Source organism: Trachemys scripta, chromosome 6 (genome assembly GCF_013100865.1).
Source record: "Trachemys scripta elegans isolate TJP31775 chromosome 6, CAS_Tse_1.0, whole genome shotgun sequence".
In the NCBI taxonomy this organism is placed as follows: domain Eukaryota; kingdom Metazoa; phylum Chordata; order Testudines; family Emydidae; genus Trachemys; species Trachemys scripta.
Genome location: NC_048303.1, coordinates 48,704,626 through 48,716,672, shown reverse-complemented (window position 1 = coordinate 48,716,672; position 12,047 = coordinate 48,704,626).

Here is a 12,047-nt window from a genome sequence, read left to right as displayed (position 1 = left end):
TCTTTGACTTTAGTTTCAGTTTCTGAGGTTATTAAATACTCCTGCAATTTACAAGATAAAATTTGCATGAATCTTGGCTTAAACTATATTAACAGCTATGTAATGAAAGACTTTATAGGGTCAATTGCAAAGTCTCTTGGGGAAGTGTTTCAGAATTAAAGAAAGGTAGGTGTATTAATGTGCCTGCTGATTAATCTACTGACAGCTCTGATGCTGAGCATAATTAGTTGTCCATTAAATGGCTGGTACTCTCTCTGCTGATATAGTAGACTTGGTTGGATAGATTTTCTCCTATCACAGAGCTATGCTCAGTGCAGAAGAAGGGAGGGAGCATAACTTGCTCCCTGAGCCACAGGGCTGGTGCAGTATTGATGCCACTTAGATCTGCTTCCAGGCAACTGTTTTACCAGCCATATAGGGTCTTTAACAGGGTTCATCAGTCATGCTTCCTCTTCTCCCAGAAGACCCCTACTCTCCCCCAACTCACCCCCATACACTGCAATAAATCACCCAGACTCTGGGACCAGGAATGGAGCCAGGGTTTTTGGCGCCCTAGGCGGGGGTCCTTCCGCGCTCCCGGTCATCGTCGGCAATTCTGCGGCGGGGGTGTCCTTCCGCGTCCCGGTCTTCGGGGCACTTTGGCAGCGGGTCCCGGAGCGAGTGAAGGACCCGCCGCAGAATTGCCACCGAAGACCCGGAGTGTGGAAGGACCCCCCCACGGCCGAATTGCCGCCAAGGGCAGCAAAATGCCACCCCCCAAATCCTGGTGCCCTAGGCGATTGCCTAGGTCGCCTAATGGAAGCACCGGCCCTGTCTGGGACACCACAAGCGGGGAGGGTCCGAGGGCCTGGTCTCCAGCCCAACCTCAAATGTCTACACTGCAATTTTATAGTCCTACATACTGAATCCCACAAGCCCAAGTCACCTGACATGGACCACTACAGGGGGTCAACATATCCTGAGAGGCCAGGGCCCAGAATCAGAACTGGAGTCAGAAGCGAGGAATCAGAGCTGAGGGGCAGAACCAGGTTATCTGGAGTGATGTAATGCAGGGGCCAAGGCAGGAGTAGGGCTGGGAACAAGTGGACATAGGTGCTATCACAGCCATGGGCAAATGCTTTGAGCAGCTGCTGAACTGCTGCTGGGCTTAAGAGCCAGTCTGCTGACTGTACCAACCAATCAGGTGGCATAGCCAATCAGACAGCCTACTATAGGCCAGCTGTGCTCGTTAAGTTGTTTGGAGAGTGGCTCTGTTGCAGGCCCCACTTCTAAACAGGCTTTTCTGCAGACCCTGATTTCTGACACCCACAATTGTTCCCCATTCCTTCTGGTTCATTGCACGGGTTCATAGGTCTTGGAGTTCGAGTCCTTTTCTCTTCGTGCTTCTCTACACAATCTTTCTATCATATCCTCAGTCTTACATATCCTATCTTGCTGTCCTCTTTCTCTCAGCTGTATCGCTGGTCTTTCTTCTCCCTTTCTTATGACATGTCCAGTCCACCTCAAATGTGTTCTATCCAACTTATCTGTCACTGAGAGTTCCAAGATCATTTCCGCCCTAATTTCTTCCATGAACACGCTGTCTACTCTCCGCTTGTCTGCCATTCTCCTCAGTATATTATTTTCTACTATCTGTATCTTCTATCTTTTATCATTTTCCTGTGTCCACTGGATGAGGTACACCACATATTGTGATAGGCATGTGTAGGATCCATGGATCTTGAATGGTATGTTGTGGGGGGTGTTGATCATTGTGGCAGTGGAGATATGTCTACAGGTTTTGCATCTGTTATTCTGGCAGGGTCTGGTGCTGCTTTGAGTTGGTGGGTCCTGGTCAGTGGGGAGCTTGCATCTGATGAGCTTGGCGAGGTTGAGCAGTTGTTTGAAGAGCAAAAGAGGGAGTTCAGGAAAGATTTCAAGATCCATGAATCCTACACATGCCTATCACAATATGTGATGTACTTCATCCAGTCCACTAAATGTCCCAATAGCAACTATGTGCGCGAAACCAGAAAATCACTACACTCTCGAATGAACTCACACAGGAAAATGATAAAAGACAAAACACCATATCACCCATGGGGAACACTTTTCACAAAGCAATCACTCTATAGCTGATCTTTCAGTCCTCATCCACAAAGGAAACCTGCTCACATTTAGAACAAATTTCAAACTGAGTCCTGGGCTGATGTAGACTTAGCTGGCGGCATCCTTAAAGAGATCAACACAGGCAAATTTGTGAGTTCACGTAAATCTCTATGGTGACTGAAATCTTCTGGTTTTCAAGGAAACAAGCTCTGCTTGTTTGAAGCCTTGCAAGAGCTAGAACGTGCTCTGCTAGAACTGTGTTTCAGAAAAAATGTATCCTTATAGATAACAAGCACGCAGTGGTAAACATTTCTGAGTTTTTAGAGGCAAAGCAGAAGGAAAATTCAGAACTATATGACTTTGAACATATGGGGGTCAGATTCACAAGGTGACAGTAACCACCATTCACAGGATTTCAATGCTTTGACTCCACACAGTGACCTAGTGATAAAAAAAAATGTTTTATTATGGAAATAGATCTGCACAATCTGCTAAACCTATCACACAAGCACTGGAGGAGGAGAAGCAGAGTACCCTTAATTTGTGGTTGCCTCTAAGTGACATGTACACTCCCAAAGTCTACACCAGTCTCATGAATGTTAAACGGACCTTTTAACCAGGATATATTACTTGTGGTGGAAATATTGCTGTCATTTGTCTGCAGTGGTGCAGTGATAGAAGGTGGATATTCCATAATGTATTTAATCCAAACAAGCCAACACACTTATGCGTAGTAAATAAACCCCAGGATTTGATTCAAGACTGAATGGCCCAAGTCTAGATGCTTTCCAGTATCATCAGCCTAGTTTGGAAGGGAGACCAGGAACAAAACATATTTGCCTACACAAACAGAGTGAACTCTGAACAGCAACAGCAGACAGCACTAGTGGAGTAACAGACTAGTGTTACTCTCTCTGATCAGTTGTAGATTTCAATAGTATCCACAGTGTTGTTTAGGTATTAGAATTTTTACTTGCATGTGAAATAAATTCTTAAACATTTTGGATCTGACTCACAATTTCAGACTGGTGGTGGCAGTTTATATTAAAGGGAGAACAAAACTAAATATGTAAGACCAAGTGAAAAGCAGACACATTAAAAAGAAGACAATAAAAACTGGGACAACCTTGTTTTCTTGTCAGATGACCATTTCAAATCTTAGCTGCCCCTGGAAAATTATTCAGATTTTTTTTCTCAGCCTGGGACTATGTAACAGTTTAGATGAGACTGGGCCTTCAATTAATTCTTACAACTATGGTAGGAGTTAGCTGTGGGTGGATCATCAATCATTCTAAGTAATTAAAAGACACATAGATGCATCACTTGCTGCAGTTTAAGTCCCCCCATTTGCTATCATTCTTCTCGTCTCTAATAAGGATCAGTCTATGTTAGAGGTACACTACTTGAAAATGTGTTCCTCTTTATATGCAGCTATTTAGCTTGGTGGATGCAGCCTCAGTACTAGACATTTGTGGTGGGATTAATTTTTCAACTCAACAGTAAATTTTCATTTGTCATGGAAACTGTGAGTCATGAAAATAATTACCTAAACTTGACTTGTTTGCACCCTGTAATAAAGCTTTTGCAAGATATGAAATAACCAACACAAGAGATGCAGAACTCAAGTGTCCTTGACTGTGGTGGTCTGCTGATAAAAATGAAATACTTCCAGATGCATCCAAAGTGCTTATACTTTCCAATACTTTCTCTCTTTTGTTATAAATACAGTTAAACTCCGATAAAAGTATACACATGCACATTTGCTACCAGCGAATTAATGCAATATAGCAATATCTCAACAAGATTTGTGGACATTAACACAAAGAAAGCTTCTTTAATATTTCATCCCCTAGTGTTAGCTTCTCAATGCTCTGTGCTTCTGAAAGTAAACAGGGAAATCCCTGTTTAGTCTCAATGTGGATCAAAAGATGTATTTTGCAGAGAAAGACAGATCTTGTTAACTGTGGTTGGTGGAAGTGTGTAACAATGCCTTACTTTCTTGTTGTAAGGGGTCTAAAGCCAAAGTTGCATATTTCTTATTTATGTTCCTTATTTACATCTGCAACAGAAAAATGAGCTAAAAAGTAAGGCCCTGGTGACCATCCTTATTTCTTTTTTTTCCTATATATATGATCAAAATATTAATACTGCATTTTATTGTAAAGGATTTATTAGGGAAAAATGTATACCAGTCTCTAAAAACACAATAATATTTAGTCTCTGTGAATAAGCTGTTTACACATTTGGTACCAGGAAGAGGATTTCTCAAGTGGGGCATTGTCAATTTAAGTGTTAAAAAAAATCGAGTCTAGCTATCCTGCCAAAGTCATAAGATTAACTTAAAATCATAAAATAATAATAAATAATAATTAAAAAAATGTTGGGGTCTGTTTGTTGACTTCTGGTGTTGGAATGTTTAGAGGGTCACATTTTTCAAGGTCTTTTTTATAATCATGAGGGTCTAGATAACTACCTTTTTAGGAAAATGAAAGCTGAGATTCTCACTTATTCACATGACTCCAGTAGCTGAGGCTATCGAAAGAGCATCAAAAATTATGAGCCATGTGATAAAACCATGAGAATTGGTTATAATACAAATGCTGGGCACATTTTGCATTGAATTTAGCATCAGGAAATCCCAGTTCTTGATGCCTGAGAGAACAAAAGATTAATGTGACTAAAATGTGTAATGCTGATAACACAGCAATAAAGTGATAATGTAAACTCTGTGGTGCATCTGGGTTTGGTTCTCCACATCCAGCAGTTTTATACCAGCATATCTCTATTTATTCCTGCTTTACTCTGGTGTAAGTGAAATCAAATTCAGAGCCACATCCTGTTGTTATTCTACGAAATTCTCCATTTAAAAATAAAAAGCAGTGGGCTATATATTAGAGCTGGTCAAAAAATTATAAGTGTTTCACAAAAAAGTCATAAAAATTAGTTTTCTCAATCTTTTTCCCCCCCCAAAATTCAAAATATTAGTTTTTGGTTTTTCAGGAGTTTGGGGGCTTATTTCCATCTCTCCTTTTTCCACTTTCTCTCTTCTCTTTATTTTTTATATTTTGTCTGTGGAATAAAAAAAAAAAGGGTGAGGAAGTAGGAAAACCTAATAAATGAAAAACTGAAAATAAAAAAATATATATTTCCAATTTCAAAAAATATAAACGTTTTAGTTCATTCGTTTTCTTTTTCCTTGGGTAAACAAATAAGAAATGTGACTAGTAGGCCAATTTTCATCTAAAAATAACGAACAAAAATTGTTACTAGTTTAACTATATATACTTCAAGAACATTTTATTCCATTATATTTGATTCTATCATGTTCTATATATATATTTTTGGGCTATGTCTACACTTACAACGGCATGTTGACTATGTATACTGCATGCCCACCCCCAGTCTCCCAATAGTGTCCCACTGCCAGAACATTTCCCAGCCACAGTGAAAGGCTCCAGGAGTAGGGAAAGACTTTAGCCCGGGGGAGGCAGTGGGGAAAGGCTCCAGCAGCATCCCACTGCCAGAGCCTGTCGTCACTGCCTCCCCCATTGCTGTGTGTAGCTACACATCGCAGTGTGGACACAGCCTGCTTTTCACCACAGCGTGTAGCTACACATACACCATATGCCACCACCAGTGTAAACAAGGCCTTATACTGCTCTCATCACTGCAGTTTCTGAGCACCTTCCAGCACTGCATTAAGCAATGTGATTAACATCTGTCATGTGTTTTTTCTCTCACCCTCTCACTGGGCAGACAAGTGTATGCATGTCCTCATCCTTGCCTTACCATATCCTTTCTTTCTGTCTCTTTCTTCATCCCCATTTCTCTATCTCATGGTGTGGGAATGGGTTGTGGCGAGGAGCAGGAAGTCTTTACACTGCTGCTGTCCTTGTTGCGGAGCCGCTAATGTGGGGTTGCTGTTTGAGCCCCCTCCTGGTTTAGTTGTACCTTTTGGCATGACTAATTTTTGAGCACCTGGACTAGCTCATAGGGCCTTGTGAAAATACTGTTTGGTATCAAAGCCCTCTAGAAACACTAAAAAGACCGGCAGCTTGGGCGTGATAACTAGAAACTTTACCCTTTGGACCCAGCTTCAACTTGATCCCCTAAATGGGCATCAAATAGCTATTTATCCCTGCCAAAAGCTTTGAAAGTGTTGGTCTTGGTTTTAAAACTTGTCACCCCTAAACAGAGATGAGGATTAGGTGCTGAGAGGTAAGCTGTGAGATGGGAAGACATATACCAACCTCCATACTCATATATGGCCGTTAAAAAAAAATTCTAAGCCTGGTAATCATATCATTTCTACATGTGACACATTCCTAGGTGGAGCATCTACTGTTCCTTTTATACCTAATTCAATAGAAAATGTCTTTTTTCTTTGAAGAAGGTACTCTGAATTCAAAGGTAGCCTGTGCATCCTGTGATGTGTGAGTTGCTTTTTTTTTTTTTTTTTTAATTGAACAGTAATGCATTGTAAACTCTAGAATAAAACTCCAGCTGTCCCTTTACATACTTGGCTTCTTTGGCAATCATTCAGTATTTCTTCCTCTTGAATAGTCATAATTCATATACAGAGCCAGCCAGAAACACACACTTTTTCATTTGGCTTTGTCCTCTTTCTGGCTGTATATCCCTTTTGGTAAAATGGGTAAATGTGGCTTTATGAGCAATACAACTGCAGGATTTAAGGATTCCGTTGGTTTTGAGGCATTAATAGCATTTTATGGATAAAGCATGGGGAAAAGCTGCTTAATTAAGTTACTGGGAGTGGGGCATGTGCTTTGAGAGGAGATAATAGAACCCTTAGTTTGGGACTCCTGTGTGTGCCAGATATGAGTTTGCATTTCTAGAACCATTTCAGCTGATGAACTAATTTCTGATTACATTTACAATGAGAATCTTGTTCTTGATTTTTGTTTTCCCCATGAGTGGTGAGATTTGATCAGCATCAAAAATATAGATATGTCATGAGCAATGCATTTGTCAATAACTCTGGATGAACATGGCCTGATTCTCTGTCACTTACACTGGTTTTACATTTCTGTAACCCCACTGACCACAGTGGAGTTATTTCTGATATACCCCAGCAGAACTGAGATGAACAAGCCTATATGCAAGACTCCAACCCAGAAACCAAGGCTGTTCTTCGTATCATCTTCCTGAATGCTTTTGACTCATTGTAAAGCATTTGATGCTAATGTTTTATTCTTTGCCAGAAGCAAAAAAGGGTGAGGTCTCCCACTGGCCACACCATCAGCCTAGCCCTAAACCTTCCCTATATGTTGGGCTTCAGAGAGCTGGCACTAAGAGAGGCTACACCCCTGCAGCATTGCAGAATCCACTGTGCTTAATGTCCACATTCCTCCTGCAGAGCAGAACTGCTATTGCCACAGTTCTGCTGTCTTTGACACACACAATTCATACTTGGTGTTTTCAAGCACAATCCCACAGAAATCAAATAGGAAGTTGCCTGAGAAAGGACTAAGTAAAGTTTTAATAAGTACAACAGACCCATAGTTTGAAGTCTCCACCAAGCCATTCTTCCAAATCAGGGGAACTGAAATCAAGTGAAATTGCTGGTGTGTGTGTGTGTGTGTGTGTGTGTGTGTGTGTGTGTGTGTGTGTGTGTGTGTGTGTGTGTGTGTGTGTGTGTGTGTGTGAGAGAGAGAGAGAGAGAGAGTTCATTAAATACAGCAATGTACATACAATGTAGTGTGTGTCACAGTTTCAAGGTAACTGCACCTATGTCTCACCTTCTCCCATGGTCCCTTGAGGACACTCAACTTAAAAGTTTCCAGCTCCTAGCCATCATCTCAATTGGCCGAGTGGTCTCACTCCCACCTGACTAGGATTTCAAGGCTTCACAGCCAGTGGCGCTGGAACATTTTTAATAGTGGGGGTGCTGAAAGCCAGCCCCCTTATCCCTGTCCAACTCCCCCCCCCCCACCCCCCGAGCTGAGGTCGGGAGCAAAGCCCTGGGCGCGCTGGACAGCAGCCAGAGACCCGGGGTGTGGGGGGCAGCACAGGGTGGCAGCCAGGATCCCGGCGGTGCTGCAGCACCCCCCATTCCCCTAGTTCCCACGCCTATGTGCACAGCTCCCTGCTTTACACTCTGATATCCCCAGCAAGCTAGACTGGCCTAAATAGGCCAGTGTCTGCATTTTGAATAAGTTCTGAGTAAAAATGGAGTCCCCAGTTGCAGCCTCTTATGTCAAAACCCATGGAAGAGGGCCAAAGTCTACTCAGCCAAGTGGATGGACTAGAAGACCTCATTAAACTCTGCTTTCTGTACATCTAATTTGGTTCTCTGTTTCACATGTGTAAACCTGAAGTAACTCCTGTAACTGAAAACAGATTTTAGATTCATCATTCTTGGTGGGGGGGGAGCTTTCCCAAGAATAAAAAATTGAAGTCATAGGTAAAGTTCCAGAAGGGGTACGATTTCCCCATGTTTTCATCCATTAGCCATACTAATGTGCTGTTTTCTTCCTTATAAGGCAAGATCCCTGTCACGTTGTACCAAAGAATCCTTGTTTTATTAAGCTGATTATACTGGACTCAAACTTATCATCAGTCCAATATCCAGATTCAAACTGTAAAGAAGTCTTACCATCACAAATGATTATTCAATAACAACATGACCATTCCATGGTCATTTTGCTTTAGAATGAAAGTAGAATAAAGTAGATCTAGAATTCGATGATACACTCTATTTGAAAGAAGGCATCGGACTAAACTTCAATGAAGTTGTAGAGAGAAGAATGCTAACACTGATCATTGAAGTTCTTTTACTTGAAAAGAAGCACATATTTTGGGAGCATAATCAAACATTGCCTCCATCACAGCTTTTGAAATCCTGTGATCTACAGGATTAGAAAATGCCATAAATTGTCTTTTAAATGCCCCCAGTGTTTAGTTTCCAAAACAATTGCCTAGAAGATTAGGGAAGATCAAAGGTCTCAAAGTGACTTTAGGAAAATCCAGAAAAGTCCACTTCACTTAAGCCCACTAAATTCAGGAAATTCAAATCAAGTGGACCTACTTTTCTCAACTGACCTTGTGAAAAGAAACATTTTTTTTTCAAAATCCACGAGTATAAGCATAGACTTAGGATAATTGCATTTAAATTAATATTGATTATTGCATTATATTTAAAGAAAACCACAAGGTGAGCCCAAACATTGGAGCTGTGCAAAAAAATATTAGCATCAACCTCAAGCCCATTCAGTCATAGCCTTGGGTTTAAAATTCATTGTGTACATTGAACCTTGTCCTATGTTCTCAGCATGTTCTTAAACATAGTTTAGAGTGCTCATGCAGCTGTGTCATGACAACCCTGCTTTCCCTTCCTCAGCAAATACATTCCTGCGAGAGGTGCCCCTTGGAAGGTCAAGCTCAAACTGCAAGTATCAAACAGGGCTTCGAAAGAAAATGGAACTACTTGCATGAGAAAGTTCTACTCAACCCAAGTAAGGTTTAGAGAATTAGCCCATTAACGATTAACCCATAATAGGCTCCAACTATTGGATAAATGTGTATGGTAATTAAGACGTTTTTAAAATATACAGTATTTGCCATATTGAGGAATGACCTCACTATAGTCAGTGCAGCTCCTTCTCATACATTTTAACATTTGTAACTTTCTTAATATTCCATATAATAACAAACTCTGGAATACACAGCTAGAAAAGCCTAGCTAAAAAATCGCCAAATCGCTTAAATTTCCTGCAAAACATCTATAAGAAGAAGTGCTACAGTATAGGGAAAAGAGGAAGTAACTGGAAGGAAAATGTATAGAAACTAAAAATAACACACATGTTGAATCTTGGAGAAGGAGCAGTCTGATAAAAGAGATCTTTTGAATATTTTATGCAAAAATCATATGCAAATAATGAAAGGTTGCATTCTGTTGTTCATTCAGAATATCCCAAAATGCTTTGCAGCCCATGAGTGTTTTTGTGCACAATCATAAACTGCACTGAGTTCACCTTTACACTTCCCCTGAGACTGGGGATGGGCCTCCCCCATAGGCCTCTTGTGCAAATTACAGCAGCCAAAGGACACGTTGCACAAACAATTTCACACACACATGCCGTTGTTTATGTATAACTATGGGCATTTTTACAAAGAATAGCCCCTCCCCAAACATTCATGCAAATAGAAAATCTGTTCAGTAAGAAAGCTTGTGAATGGTGAATAACACAGAGGCCAGAACATGGCTGAACCAAATAGTGGGTTGGAATTCAAATAAAACATTCTTTTTGCAAAATTCAGGCAGCTCTCCTTCTTTTCACTACTGTTTGTTGATATTTTACTATAGAGTATGTTTCATAATGGAGTGATATGGTCTAAAGTCCCCTCAGAGTGGGTTTTTATAAGTGTTTTAAAAAATATGACAATTAAAACATACAGTAATTATCAGATTCACCCAGTGGTGCCTCCTGCTGGTCGTCCTTGGGAATTAGCTCACCAGCCCTCTGGAGCGCCCTCTGTCAGCCGGTGATCTGCTACTGCTGGGCCCCCGTGTCCCTTCCAGACCTCAGTGCCCCTTTCTCTGGGTTGCTGCCCTCATGGCAGTAGCCCCACACTCTCAGGTTCTGGGTCTCCACACCCAGGGGAACCCCCACCCACTAACCCCACCTCGCCTCAGTCTGGGCGTCTGCCAGTCACCATCTAGCCCCACTGGGGCAGACTGCAGTATAAGCCACTCATCACAGGCAAGGGGGTTCAGACCTGCTGCCTTCCTCTACCACCCAGTACCCTTTTAGGCTTTAAACCAGGCCTTGCAACCTGGGGAGTTGCCAGCAGGAGCTCCTCTGGCCTTTCCCCAGCCCTGCTTCACTCCCAGTACCTTTTCTGCTAGGCAGCCAGGCCCTGCTCCCTCTCAGACCAGAGAGAGCCTTCTGAACACTTGGCTGCCCTGACCTTTATAGGGCCAGCTGGGTCTGTTTGAGGGCGTGTCCTCCAGCCGAGGCTGCCTCCCAATCAGCGCGCTTTTCTCTCAGCCCTCTCCCAGGGGTGACTTTAAGCCCCTCAGGGCAGGAGCGAGTGTCTACCTCGCTACAGAGCTATAGCAATAAGGTACATCATTCAAGGTGTGAATTTCTGGGTTCTTGTGCACTTCTCGGGTGCCTGGCCTCCATGCCTCAAAATACACCCAGGGCATGAATCAATGCAGCCCTTGAAATGACTAATTGCTTACATAAGGTTAATTCTGGGACACCTCCAGATGGGCTCCCAAACACTTGCAGTAGTATCTTTAACCTAGAGAACTTTGGCCCAAATAAAGCATTCATGCTAAGGGAAAGGATCAAATCCCTTCCAGACACTGAGGCAACAGACACAAGGATATATTCCATTCATTTAACAAGCCAGAACTGGAGCAAGAGCTATGTAATACAATCACAGCGGTAGCAATAAAAAATACAGTGAACAGAGTATTACAGTCAGCCAGTGAAAGATGAAGCCAGCTGTAGGATTACAGAACCTGCACGCCCAGACATTTTAATAATACTTATGGCAGACATAGTGCTGTATGGTAATACCAATCCAGTGAAACATTAGAAATCGAAATAACTGAGTGACCAGCAAAGAAAACAGATGGAAAGCCAAAAGCCTCTCTAATGAAACCACACTATACCGAAGGCTTGAGTCCTCGGTTCATATACAATGGTCACCATTAAAAGTCAACATTGGTGACTGCTCAGATACATCTCAGGGCTTGTCTACACTACCCACCAGATCGGCGGGCAGCGATTGATCCAGCGGGGGTCAATTTATCGCATCTAATATGGACGCGATAAATCGTCCGCTGAGCGCTCTCCTTTCGACTCCGGTACTCCACCAGAACGAGGAGCGCAAGTGGAGTTGACGGGAGAGCGTCAGCTGTCAACTTACCGCAGTGAAGACACCGTGGTAAGTAGATCTAAGTACGTCGCCTTCAGCTACACTAT